The sequence below is a fragment of the Panthera onca genome, chromosome E1 (genome assembly GCF_046562875.1).
Source record: "Panthera onca isolate mPanOnc1 chromosome E1, mPanOnc1 haplotype 2, whole genome shotgun sequence".
Lineage (NCBI taxonomy): Eukaryota > Metazoa > Chordata > Mammalia > Carnivora > Felidae > Panthera > Panthera onca.
The window spans coordinates 53,825,827-53,839,557 of record NC_138352.1 but is presented as its reverse complement, the minus strand read 5'-3'; the positions used below and the strand labels follow the sequence as shown (position 1 = coordinate 53,839,557).

The window sequence follows — 13,731 nt, the reverse complement described above, 5'->3', positions numbered from 1 at the left end:
CAAAAACTGACTCAAGGTCAGAATCAGGGGAGTTCACGAGGCCCAGGGGACAGGAACCACAACAAATATCCAGCAGTGCGCCAACTACAATGGTTGCTGCTGCTCTGACTATAACCACCAGATGTCTTCCCATCTTTGTACCGCATGGTCAAGATTCAAAGAGGGAGCGTCGTTTTGGCTAAGTCCAAATCATGTGGTCAGACTCTGGCAGCACCAGATTTGGCTGAAGAAGGACCTGGTAGTGGAAGGGGACCACCACCTCTCAACTGATACCACATATACTAGGAGACAACACAAAAAGAAATTGGAGAGTTTAATTTTTCTAATGTTTATTTATTTTGAGAGAGAGAGAAAGAGTTTGAGCAGGGGAGGGGCAGAGAGAGAAAGAGGGAGAGAGAGCAGGTTCCCCGCTGCCAGCACAGAGCCCAATGCAGGCCTTGAACTCACAAACTGCTAAATCATGACCTGAGCGGAAATCGAGAGTCGGTCGCTTAACTGACTGAGTCACTCAGGTGCCCCTAGCAACCAGAGAGTTTATAGGGAGGGAAAGGAGTCGACTGCAGATGGCCAAATAATGAAATATACCCACCACAAAATACTATGGTTGATTGGTCCCTAATGACTTGTAAAATAAAGTCTCAACTATCAACAGGAAGTGAAGGGAATGGACCAACAGAGGAGGACTCTCCGTATTCTTTTTTTTTTTTTTTTCAACGTTTATTTATTTTTGGGACAGAGAGAGACAGAGCATGAACGGGGGAGGGACAGAGAGAGAGGGAGACACAGAATCGGAAACAGGCTCCAGGCTCTGAGCCATCAGCCCAGAGCCTGACGCGGGGCTCGAACTCACGGACCGTGAGATCGTGACCTGGCTGAAGTCGGACGCTTAACCGACTGCGCCACCCAGGCGCCCCGGACTCTCTGTATTCTTTACAACTAACTGCAACCTACTTCCCCAGCCATTCTCCCTATACATTCTCTAACACAGCAAGTATTTTCATACAACTTGCCTTTGTTTCCTGAATATTTTCTCCTTCTAAGGTATCCCTACTTTCCTTCATTTGGCTGAATCTTACTTTTCCTTCAAGATTCAGCTAAGTATCACCTCCTCTATGAAGCCTTCTCTGATTCCTCTGGGCAGAGTTAATTTATTTTGTTCTCCCTCTACTTAGCACTTTGCTAAAAACACTCATGTATCTCAATGATTAGGGTTAGCTGCACACATCTGTTTTCCATTGGATTATTAGTTCCTTGAAGGCAGGGACTGGGTCTTATTCATCTTCATATCTTCAGCGTCTACATCAGTAAGCACATTTTAAGGAAGAATTAGGAAACAGAAGAGGTGAGGTTGCTATAATGATAAGGTCTCTTAGCTTATGGTTTACATTTTTCAGCTGAATTTCTTTTGCTCCATACATTGTACTTGCCTAATCATTTCAAATGAAACAGTCTATAGAGTTCTAGGTCAACTTCACTCTGGGTCAGATAACTTTTCTTATTTCTTATTCTTTAGCTGAAAGAAGGGAAGAGTAATGTTCTCATTGCTCTTCACAACTGAGGTGTCGTCAGTACTTTAAGAGATCCAACAAGCAATTCAATTTTGCTTAATTGATAAATGTTTCTTTCAGAAGCACAGACTGAAGTCGTTGCATGCATTTCTCTGTATCTTAGACACTGGGCTTAAAAATAAGAATGCTAAAATATCTCACGCAATAAGTGTGTTGAGATCTTTATGTGACAGACTTCAGAAAAGAGGATATTATCTCTAATAGTGGAAATAAGTGTCTGTGGTTATGAATTAGTTTCTTTATGGTAAAAATGCTTCAATGAGATGTTTGCAAAATAGTATGGCCGGTAAGTTGACAAAGGCACAGAGGGAAATTTAAGTTTTTCTTTCAAGAATATTGATTTTATATTATGAAAATTATCTTAATTGAATAATACATTTTTTTTCCAAAAATTAATTAAGAGAATGCTTTTGATTATCTAAAAGTTTGGAAAATAAAATACAATCAAAAGACTGAATTTTATAGGGCACCTGGATGGCTCAGTCAGTTACACATCTGACTTTGGCTCAGGTCATGATCTCATGATTTGTGGGTTCGATGTGCATGATTTGTGCATGCATGCTCACACGTGCTTTCTCTCTCTCAAAAATAAACGTTAAGAAAAAGAAGACCAAATTTTAAAGGAAACAGTTATTTAAATTTATCAAGTGGACATTCAGTAGCAACTAAGTATTAAAGTTTCATTTCTAGGGGTACCTGGGTGGCTCAGTCGGTTAAACGGCTGACTTTGGCTCAGGTTATGATCTCACAGTTTGTGAGTTCGAGCCCCACATCGGGCTCTGTGCTGACAGCCTGGAACCTGCTTTGGATTCTGTGTGTGTCTCTCTCTCTGCCCTTCCCCCAGTCTTTCTCTGTCTCTCTCTCTCTCTCTCAAAAATAAATAGACATTTAAAAAAAAGTTTCATTTCTAGAAAACTAGTATTTTATACCTAATCTGTGCTTTAGGCAGGCCACAAGACCTTAAAGTGACAGAACTTCTGTCATTTGTAGATAGTCTAATTCCTCTGTTCTAAAATTAATTTACTAAAGAAGGTTGGATTTACATGATGAGTATATGCAGATTCCTGTTAAAACGCTGTTTAAAAAAGGGGCACCTGGGTAGCTCAGTTGGTTAAAGTGTCTGACTCTTGGTTTCTCCCCAAGTCATGATCTCATGGTTTGTGAGTTTGCACCCCACATCGGACTCCGTGATGTCAGTATGGAGGCTGCTTGGGATTAAATCTCTCTCTCCCTTTTTCTCTGCCCCTAACCCACTTGTGCTCACTCTCTCTCTCTCTCTTTCTCTCTCTCTCTAAACAAAAAAGAAGAAGCAGCTGTTTAAAAAGATTCAAAATCTGAAGATGTTGAATTAATTTCTTTTTTGGTTGATTTGACCATATTCTACAATCAATGGCTTTTCCAATTTCTAAATCCCGATATATGTTTCAAGAAAATGGAAATTTGGGGATATTGGATTGGCCACTTAAACAAGTAGAAAGATTTTAACAAAAGTTGATAGAAAAGTACTCAATGAATAAAGAAGGGGATGTTTCTTTAGCTGTATTTGTTCTAAGAGAAATTAGTAGCTAGTGGTAATTAGATATGTAACCTCGGTGATGTGGGAAACTACCCAGCATATCTACATACTCTAAATTTTTTTTTTAATTTTTTTTAACGTTTATTTATTTTTGAGACAGAGAGAGACAGAGCATGAGTGGGGGAGGGGCAGAGAGAGAGGGAGACACAGAATCTGAAGCAGGCTCCAGGCTCCGAGGTGTCAGCACAGAGCCCGACGCGGGGCTCGAACTCACAGACCGTGAGATCATGACCTGAGCTGAAGTCGGACGCTTAACCGACCAAGCCACCCAGGCGCCCCTACATACTCTAAATTTTTAAAAAATATTTGTTTATCTTCGAGAGATAGAGGGAGAGACAGAGCATGAGTGGGGGAGGGGCAGAGAGAGAGAGGGAGACATAGCATCTGAAGCAGGCTCCAGGCTCTGAGCTGTCAGTGCAGAGCCTGACGTGGGGCCTGAACTCACAAATCGCTAGATCATGACCTGAGCTGAAGTCAGATGCTTAACCAAGTGAGGCACCCAGGCACCCCAGGTCTACAGACTCTAAAGAAGAATTATGCTTTGGGTTTGTATTATATTCCTAAAATATTTTCTGGCATGAAGAATCTGACTTAAAATTACATACATGCACATGATATTCTTTATTATCCTTCCAGATGTGATACAGTCACTGTCATGGCAAGGCTTTCTCTGACATGCCAAAAGAAAGCTAATCACTCTCTCTTCTCACTTCTCATGTTACATTTACCACTTTTAATCACTTTTTTGTATCTCTTTTCCTCATTAGGTATTGAGCTTATCTTGGGCAGTGAGCAGACTATATTCATTTTGTATTCTCACCACTTGCACTGTGCCTGACTCATAACAGATGCTCAGTAAATGTTAATAATGAGTGAATAAATAAAAAAAAATTAATTACATGTATAAATACCGGTACAACAATAGCCAAGAAGAGTGACATGAGGGTGGAGAAAAGAATGAAATCATGCAAAGTCTTGGATGTGTTAATGACAGTGAGTCCAATTCTAAGGATAACAAGAACCTTTGAATGATGGCAGCATGGTGTCTCTATTAAAAGAAGCCAAGGGTCGGGGCGCCTGGGTGGCTCAGTCAGTTAAGCGGCCGACTTCAGCTCAGGTCATGATCTCGCGGTCCGTGAGTTCGAGCCCCGCATCGGGCTCTGTGCTGACTGCTCAGAGCCTGCAGCCTGTTTCAGATTCTGTGTCTCCCTCTCTCTCTGACCCTCCCCCGTTCATGCTCTGTCTCTCTCTGTCTCAAAAATAAATAAATGTTTAAAAAAAAAAAAAAAAAAAAAAAAAAGAAGCCAAGGGGCACCTGGATGGCTCAGTCAGTTGTGTATCTGACTCTTGATTTCAGCTCAGGTCATGATCTCACAGTTCGTGGGTTCGAGCCCCATGTTGGGCTCTGCACTGACAGTGCAGAGCCTGCTTGGGATTCTCTTTCTCCCCCTCTGTCTCTGTCCCTCCCCCACTCACTCTCTCTCTCTCTCAAAATAAATAAATTAGTTAAAAAAAACAAGTGAAAGAAGGCAAGAGTGAATTTGGGGAGTCGAGTTGGACAATTAGTAATCCAGATGAGAAGTGGTAAAGGTTTGGGCTAGGGCAGAGATGGTGGATGGAGAATGACTGATGCATCAGAGAGACATTTAGGAGGCAGAAATGCTGGATATGGTGGAAAGCTGGATATGGTGGTGTGAATGAAAGAGTGAGTCAAAGATGATTGCACCATTTACCAAAAGAAAGTAGCAGAGCTACAGATTTTAGGGGGAACACAATTTGAGGCATGTTGAGCCTGGGGTGCTGGTGAGACATCCATGCATCACGATGAGGAAGGGACTATTCCTATCCCCTCCCCTAACACACAAGGCAACCAAGACAGAGGAGTTGACATAACTTGCTAGCTTGTAGAGCCAGGAGGCAGCCCCAGACCTGCCTCCAAAGCCCATGCTGTTAACTTCCATGCCATATAGCATAGTGATCCTTGGTTTCGAGAAAGCACCAATACCTATAGCAAGCAGAGGTGCATTGTCGACTTTCTTCCTCAGGAGGCCTAAATGTGTCTCAACTGAAGCAACCATGCTGGAGGGCAAGGCCATTGAACAGCCTCCAAAGCTAGGTGGTGGCATTCTTTCCCACACATGTCTGCCTAAACAGATGGCAGTGAAGCCATAGGCCACTGGAGAAAGACAGGGAACAGAAAAAAAATGGTGGATCCTCAGGGCACCGGTAGAAGTGCAAAGGTCTCGTTCAGGTGAAAGAAAATGTGTAATAAAATTCACCGGTTCAGCTGAACAGGTAATTACAGAGTTAATAAAACAAGAATTCCTGACACAATAGATTCTAACACGGCCATGGGTGTCATAGTCACTAAGTGACTTTTTAGTTTGCTGATCATTGATCCACTAGACACTAACAGCTCCAATCGGATCAATACGGGATAACGTATGAGGAAGACTTTTGCATGTTAAAAATCTACTGGAAATTTTACATGAAAGAGTTCATTATCTGGGTAATGTGACCTGTGTCCAAATGATACATGTGGATCATTTGTTACATTTTTTTAATGGCAAAAAAATGAATTTTTTTCTAAAAGCTTAATTATGTGAGAAATTCCACTGCCGAGAAACTGAAGCCACGTGGGTGTCATGAATGTGTAAACATGTTAATTTGAGAGCCGTGATACCTAGAGAGGTACACTTCATCTTGCTCTCTCAGCTTGCCTTTCCCCAGCAGGGTCACCTCACCCCCTTCTCCCTCCCGAGGGCCAGCCAACGCTCTGTTCTGGAGTCTTCCTCTCTCTGTAGCTTGGGCAGCTCCACTTTTCCTGAGTCCCTTCTAGGAGTTTGTCATCCAAGGCCAGTATTTACCTCAGGATGTCTTTTGCTATCTTTATCCCCCTGGAGCTTTGTTGTTATATACAGTCTTACTAGAAGAAGGTAGATATGAGAATATACATGTGGCAAAGAACTCACATATCTCTTAGTTCTAGAAAGCCATGCCTTAAAGCTGAAGCAATAACAATAGGCTTGTTCACGGAAGCCAGACAAATCAAAAAGGGTTCTGGTAAATGAACGTATTTTATATATTTGGTTCTGAATATTTTATCGAGACATAATTTACATAAAATGCAATTCTAAGTGTACAGTTGGATGACTTTGACAACATATATATAGTTGTACAAGCATTTTAGTAAATCAAAATATCGAATATTTCCATCACTCCAAAAAGTTGCTTCATGCCTTTTTGCAGTCAATATACTCCCTCCATCCCTGGCCCTGGCAACCACTGATCTATTTTTCTATCTATAGATCTGACTTTTTAGTGGTGTTCTATAAATGAAATCATATGATATTTAATCTTTTATGTCTGGCTTCCTTCGATTAGCATAAAACTCTTGAGATTCATCCATGTTATATGTATCAGCAGTTAATTACTTTTTATTGCCAGACAGTCCCTCAGTATATGGATATACCACACGTTATGTGTTTATCAGTTGATGGATGCTTGAGCTGTTCTAGGTTTAGGACTATTGTGAATAAAGCTGCTATAAACATTCAAGGCAGAATCCGTGTTCAGACCTAGGCAGTCTGGATTCACAACCCACGTTTGTAAGTACTCCACTCCACTGTTGCCCAATCAGGAGCCACAAAGCTATTTGCCATCACCACAGCACCCCTTTTCTCCTGTTCTCCTGACTACTCCTGGTTCCTGTAATGCTTTCCAAGTAGCAATTGCCTGGCCCCAAATCAAGCACCACAGAGTTAGGCAAGTGGTCAAAAGCAACATGTCTTCAAATTGTATTTTAAAGAAAGCCTTTGTATTCCCAAACTAATTGAGGAAATTTATTTGTAAGGAAACCCTCTAATTTAGATTTTTTAAAAAATGTTTATTTATTTTTGAGAGAGAGAGAGAGAGAGAGAGAGAGAGAGAGAAAGAGACAGAGCTCAAGCAGGGGAGGGCAGAGAGAGACAGAGACAAAGAATCCAAAGCAGGCTCCAGGCTCTGAGCTGTTAGCACAAAGCCGGACACAAGGCTCAAACTCATGAGCCGTGAGATCATGACCTGAGCCAAAGTCAGACGCTTAACTGACTGCAACCCAGCACCCCCTGACTTAGATATCTTTAAAGGGAGGGTTTAGAAAATAAATTAACATTGTGGCCACCATCTGGTGGTCCATGGCTTAAGTTCTAACATGGCACTTAAAACTTCTCTTACCCAGAAGGGTTGATCTAGCATAACTTATTATCTTTGGAACAACATAAATTCATTATATAAACAGTGGAGAAATATCTGCCAATGGTGTGACCTTACACCCATATTGTTTAGAAAAACAAAAACCAAAAATAGACTTATAAGAGAAATATTAGTATCGAAAAGTCCATGGACAAGAAAGACAACTTTAACATTTTTTCTAGTTTACTATTGTAGGCATGTATTTTTAGTACTATAACAATAAAGAAAACCTGAATAATAACAGCTAAAAGTAATTAAGAATATAGATTGTAGAATTAAAAAAATTACAATCAAGCATATACTTGATTCTTGGTGCACCGAAGGATAAGAATGACAAAGAAAACTGAAATCAAAAGATAATACAAGTTTAGGGGTGCCTGGCTGGCTCAGTTGGAAGAGCATGCGACTCTCGATCTCAGGGTCATGAGTTCAAGCCCCATGTTGGGTGTAGGGATTACATACATACATACATACATACATACATACGTAAGTAAATAAATAAGATACAAGTTTGTCTCCGCTAACAATGTCACTTAGAAAATTCTTCTGTTTGCCCAAAGTTGAACTGTGCATAATTGTTCTTATGTCTTTCTTTTTTATTTTATTAGATTAAAAAATTATTATAAAAATTTCAAACATGTACTAACATACGGACTATAATAAACTTCCTTGACTTATCACCCCACTTCAACAATTATCAACTCTTGGTCAATCTTATGTCTTCTATCTCCCATTCACTCCTCACCTCCACCCAAATTAATGCCTTTTTTTTTTTTAACTTTTTAACTTTGAAATAACTTTATATTTTCAGAAAAGTTGCTAAAATAGTACAGTTCCCATATATCCTTCATCAGCAACCTCTGATGCTAACATATTACAAAACCACAGTATGACAGCTTAGCTGCCCAAACCAAGAAACTATTCTTATTTTTCTGCAAGAAAAACTGCACAGTTTTTTTACTCCTCTGCTGAGTGCAAATTCATCCATTTGAGGGAACATTAACCATAAAACACCATCCATCCATCATTAGCAGTTTTGTAATTCCTTAAAATTATTTTCTTAATTTAGATTAAAAAAAGCAAGTATTTTAAGATCTCTGAAATAGCCATATACTAATGACATTTTTACTTAACAAGATGTCTGGTAAAGTCAAGCTCCTATTTTAGGGACAGAATATGATCCAAACACAGAAGTACCATAAAGTTTTGGCTCAGACACATTGGCTGTTTCTAAAATAAAGATAATTAATGTCAAGAGATTCCTGCTCTGATTCCACCATTAGTATGTTCAAGAGTAGGGGTGCCTACGTGGTTCAGTTAGTTAACCATCCAGCTCTTGATTTTGGCTCAGGTCATAATCTCTAGCTTCATGAGATCAAGCCCCACATTGGGCTCTGCAGTGACAGTGTGGAGCCTGCTTGGGGTTCTCGCTCTCTCCCTCTGTCTCTCTCTGCTCCTCTCCCACTCATGCTCTCTCTCTCTCTCTCTCAAAAAAAAAAAAAAAAAGAGGGGCGCCTGGGTGGCTCAGTCGGTTAAGCGTCCGACTTCAGCTCAGGTCACGATCTCGCGGTCCGTGAGTTCGAGCCCCGCGTCGGGCTCTGGGATGACAGCTCAGAGCCTGGAGCCTGTTTCAGATTCTGTGTCTCCCTCTCTCTCTGCCCCTCCCCCGTTCATGCTCTGTCTCTCTCTGTCTCAAAAATAAATAAACATTAAAAAAAAAAAAAAAAGATGTTCAAGGGTAAATGAAATTCTCCCTGCCTCTCAGAATTCCATATTACTAATTATGAAATATAATAAGTTATCTAAGCCATCAAATATTTGGGATCCTAGGACCGAGGACTTTGCAGGGAGAAAGCTTTTCTTAACTCCCCTAGGCAGAGTGAGTGAGACCGCACTTAACTCCTTAAGAGCAAGCAGGGTTGTGATTCTGTTCCTATTTGTATCCCCAGTAAATAAGTGAACTACAGCAAGTAACATGGCCTAGGCCATTTTGGCGCTTACAGTTTTGTCAAGGTCATCAGAATAGTCACATATCTTTAACAACTTGAGGAGAACCCCAAAGCAGCTTTAAAACAGTGAAAAAGAGTTTAGAGTTTTTAGACAAAATATGTAACTGATGAGGGAATACAGAGGTGAGCTGTGATGAGGGTGAACTATAAGAGAAGAACTGGAGAAAGTATTCCAAGAGAAAAATCTGCTTAAAATTGTTATCTAACGTTTAAGTGCACATGATTGAGGCAGTGTAACCTAGGGGTTAAAGCCAGATTCGCTCTAGAGTCAAACTGCTTTGATCAAATAACAGTTCAACTCCCTCTTGCTCTGTGGCCTGAGACAAGTTATTTAAACCAACCTTCCTTCCTTCCTTCCTTCCTCCCTTCCTCCCTCCCTCCCTTCTTTCCTTCCTTCCTCCCTTCCTCCCTCCCTCCCTCCCTTCTTTCCTTCCTTCCTTCCTTCCTTCCTTCCTTCCTTCCTTCCTTCCTTCCTTCCTTCCTTCCTAGAGGGAGAGAGCATGAGTGGGGGAGGAGCAGAGAATGAGGAAGAGAGAAGATTCCAAGCAGGCTCAGTGTCAGCATGGAGCCTGATGTGGGGCTCAAACTCATGAACCCCACAAGATCATGACCTGAAGCGAAATCAAGAGTCGGAACCTAACCTATTGAGCCACGCGGGTGCCCCTATTTAACTCTTTCAAACCCAGCTTGACTCCAGGTGCTTGTAATGACCTCTGCTATTTTCAGGTGCAGCAGGCTTGGGACAAGGAGAACTACACCAATGTTTGTTGATTTGGCTGACTAGTGATACTTCACTCTCACTGAAATCTGCAGACAGGCAGGGGGTGGGGTGTCATTGGTTCCTGAACACTCGTCTACAGTTGTAGGTGAGGGCTGGTTACGAGCTGCTGCTCCCTTCTGTGTCCCTCAGGGTAGGTAAGTAAGGTATCGAGGACAATGTGCTCTCAGTCTGCCTAATTGGGCCTTCTGTCTGGGCTTCTTGTACCTAGCTGGTCGCCCATGGGCTTGAACTCCAGCCAAGGCAGAAGCTAGTATTCTAGCCATCCTCCTTCCCTGAGACCAGACTCTACTTCCTTCCTTCCCACGAGGAACTCCCTGGTGAATGCCCCAGGCTCTCATCTGTCATTTTTTAAACAACTCAGTCTGTTTTGATGCCATTCTGTCTGGCCCTTTTACATTGAATACCTTGGAAGTCACTTTGCAATTGTTAGCCCTGCTTAAACTCAGTTCAAGGTAAAACCCAGCTGCTCCCTCTCTTTCCACATCCCTAAATCTCCCTCTACCTCTCCCCCTGCTTCCTCTTTCTCCTTAGCTAAATCCCACACAGCCCCTTCTCCTAGCGGGAACTACCAACCCATTGACTGATTAACCCAACACTGCTTATGGCAAACATTTGCAGTTGTTCTGATTTTAATTAGGTGGTCCTTCATGATAATGTTTTTGAAAGTAGGTCATCAACAGAACTGCTAATAAAGGTAAGGAATAATTTGTGGAGGTCAGTGTCCTTTAAGACATTCTATATCAAATAGGAACTTTCTGGCGAACTTGAAACATTGAAAGAGACCACTCATGGGTCATTGTCAGAACATGTAGGAAACATTGTCTGCCGTCTTAGCACAGGTGATTTATGAAATGGCGTTCCTTTCCTTGTACTCAGAGACACGTGGGCCAATGGCAGCTCGGTCCATGCTTCAGGTGGTCATCTGTGATGGGGGCTTGGGTATGAGTACATGGGTGATGTTTACGTTCAGTTATTCTCTATCGCCGTGTTCAGAAATAGCTTCTGAAAAGCACAATTGGCACGTTGTGGGGAAAAAAAGATACCTGCTTTTGACAGGTCCCTTTCCTATAAGTAACTCAGGGATGCAGATATTCTGTGACAATTTCATTCTCACCTTATACTAGAGTCAACCAGTATATATTTTAGGAGTTCTATAAACTTGGAAATCTTAAAGAAAATTGGACATTAGTCAAGTCTCTTGGAGGACCCGGCTTTCATGGGCTGCCAAAGAATCTGGCACAGATCTACATGATAAGACTGAAAGCATTTAGGTTTTATTCACAATTCAACAAAATTCTCCCACAGTAGTCATTAAACCCCGCTCAGGTTACCCGATCAGTAGTTTTCAGCATCAGATGCCAGACAGTGCACACTGAAATTCTTAGTCGCTTGAGATTTATGGAAGTCATATTGAAAGACATGGAGGTATGGATTAGCCTACAAAGCAATTAAATGCAGAGTTCTCTCACGGTAAGCCTGAGGCCTCTTGTGACACAGAGAGAGGACCATTTTTTATGCTTTTGGTATATTCACTCACTAAGCTCTCCAAATCTTCACAGCCATCTTTAAATATTCTTCTGGCTTTTTGCTCGATGGTCAGGGATGGGGAAAGGAACAGCTAGCAAAATATTTGAGCCATTTCTGAATGAGCAGTAAGATGGGAAGGGTGAGTCTAAGAGAGGAACAGAAAGCTTATTTTCACCTATTGTCCTTTCTTTTTTCTTCCAAACTTACAGAGATATAATTGACATTTAACATTACATATGTTTAAGGTATACATGTTGATTTGACACACTTATATATGACAAAATGATTACCACCATAGCTTTCACTAACACCTCCATCGGGTCACATAATTACCATTTCTTTCTTGTTGTTATTGTGGGAATATTTGCAATCTACTTTCTTAGCAACTTTCAAGTATATAATACAGTTTCATTGACTATAATCACAATACTGTGCATTAGAACCCCAGACTTTACTCATCTTCTAGCTGGAACTTTGAACCCTTTGAATCAACATCTCTCCATTTCTCCCGCACCCCACCCCCCCCCCCCCAACTCCTGGTAATCATCGTTCTACTCTCTGTTTCTACAAGTTCAATGTTTTTAGATTCCACATATGTTATTATATATAAGTATTTGTCTTTCTCTGTATGTCTTATATCAGCATAATGCCCTCAAGTTTCATCCATGCTATTACAAATGGGAGGATTTTCTTCTTTCTCATGGCTGAATAATATTCCATTGTGTGTATGTATGTATGTATATAGATACATTCATCCGCTGACAAACACTTAGGTTCATATCTTGGCTATTGTTAATAATGCTGTAATAAATATGGGAGGGCAGATAGCTCTTCAAGATACTGTTTTCATTTCCTTTGGATATATACCTAGAAGTGGGCTTGCTGGGTAATATCACAGTTCTATTTTTAATTTTGCAGGGAACCTCTATACTGCTTTCCATAGTGCCTGTACCAATTTACATTTCCACCAACAGTGCACCTGGGTTCCCTTTTTTCAACATCCTCATTAACACTGGTTATCGCTGGCCTTTTTGATGGTAGCCATTTGCACAGGTGTGAGGTGATATCTCGTTGTTTTGATTTGCATTTCCCTGATGGTTAGTGATGTTGAGTACCTGTTTGTGTACCTCTTGGCCATTTGTATATATTCTTTGGAAAAATATCTATTCGGTTCCTCTGCCCATTTTCAAATTGGATTTTTGTTGTTGTAATGATTTGTATGAGTTCTTTATATATTTTGGATATTACCGTATCAGATATATGGTTTGCATGTTAACTCTGAATAGATTAAACACTTAAATATAAGAACTGAATCCATAAAACTCCTAGAAGAAAATGTAGGGTAAAACTCCTTGACGTTGGTCCTGGCAGTGACTTATTTGGGTATGACAGCAAAAGCACAAGATAAAAGGGCAAAAATCATTAAGTAGGACTACATGAAACACCCACTCTCCTTCACAAAATACCAACTCCTTTTGCTGGTCATGCTGGGTCTAGAGAGACAGACAGAGCCCATATGTCAGTATTTCCCATGAACCCTTTTTGATCCTTTGGCCCTAAAGAAATGCTACATTTTTATTATTAATTTTGTTCTCCATCATAAATCATAATAGCCACCAAGTGTAATCTTATGGCGAAAACAGGAGTCAGGAATTCTGGGTATTGTTGCTTACTCTGTTCTTCATTTTCTCAGGCATCTATTTTTGGAGTTGGACATAAGTTAATATTCCTGTTTTGCCACAGCTGAGTAGTACGGTCTTGGGAAAGTTACTTAACCTCTCTGAGTATTAGTTTTCTTATCTGTGAAATGGGGGTGGTAATATCTAGTTTACAGAACTCCTGTGAGAATGAAAATGAGATATTATATGGAAAGCAGCCAGGACTATGCTTAGTACATACAGGGCTCTCACTAAATGATTGCAATTTTAATTTTTGACGGTAGTTATTTAGTTTGGGTAAAATCTTTTAAGAGGTAGGGGAAGCTACTTCAAATGCTTGGTGGAAGGAGGAACTATATAAGCAAACAACTGAGAAGAA

At 40.8% G+C, this 13,731-nt stretch overlaps 1 protein-coding gene and 1 non-coding gene across 4 annotated transcripts in view; one reads left to right on the top strand and one right to left on the bottom strand.

The window, feature by feature from the left end:
* The window catches only part of SKAP1 (src kinase associated phosphoprotein 1), a 278,423-nt gene that overhangs the window by 129,344 nt on the left and 135,348 nt on the right, over window positions 1-13,731 (bottom strand). The gene's annotated exons all lie outside the window — the stretch shown is intronic.
* TRNAE-CUC (transfer RNA glutamic acid (anticodon CUC)) lies at window positions 7,753-7,825 on the top strand. Its single transcript has one exon. It is a non-coding gene; the product is annotated as a tRNA-Glu (tRNA).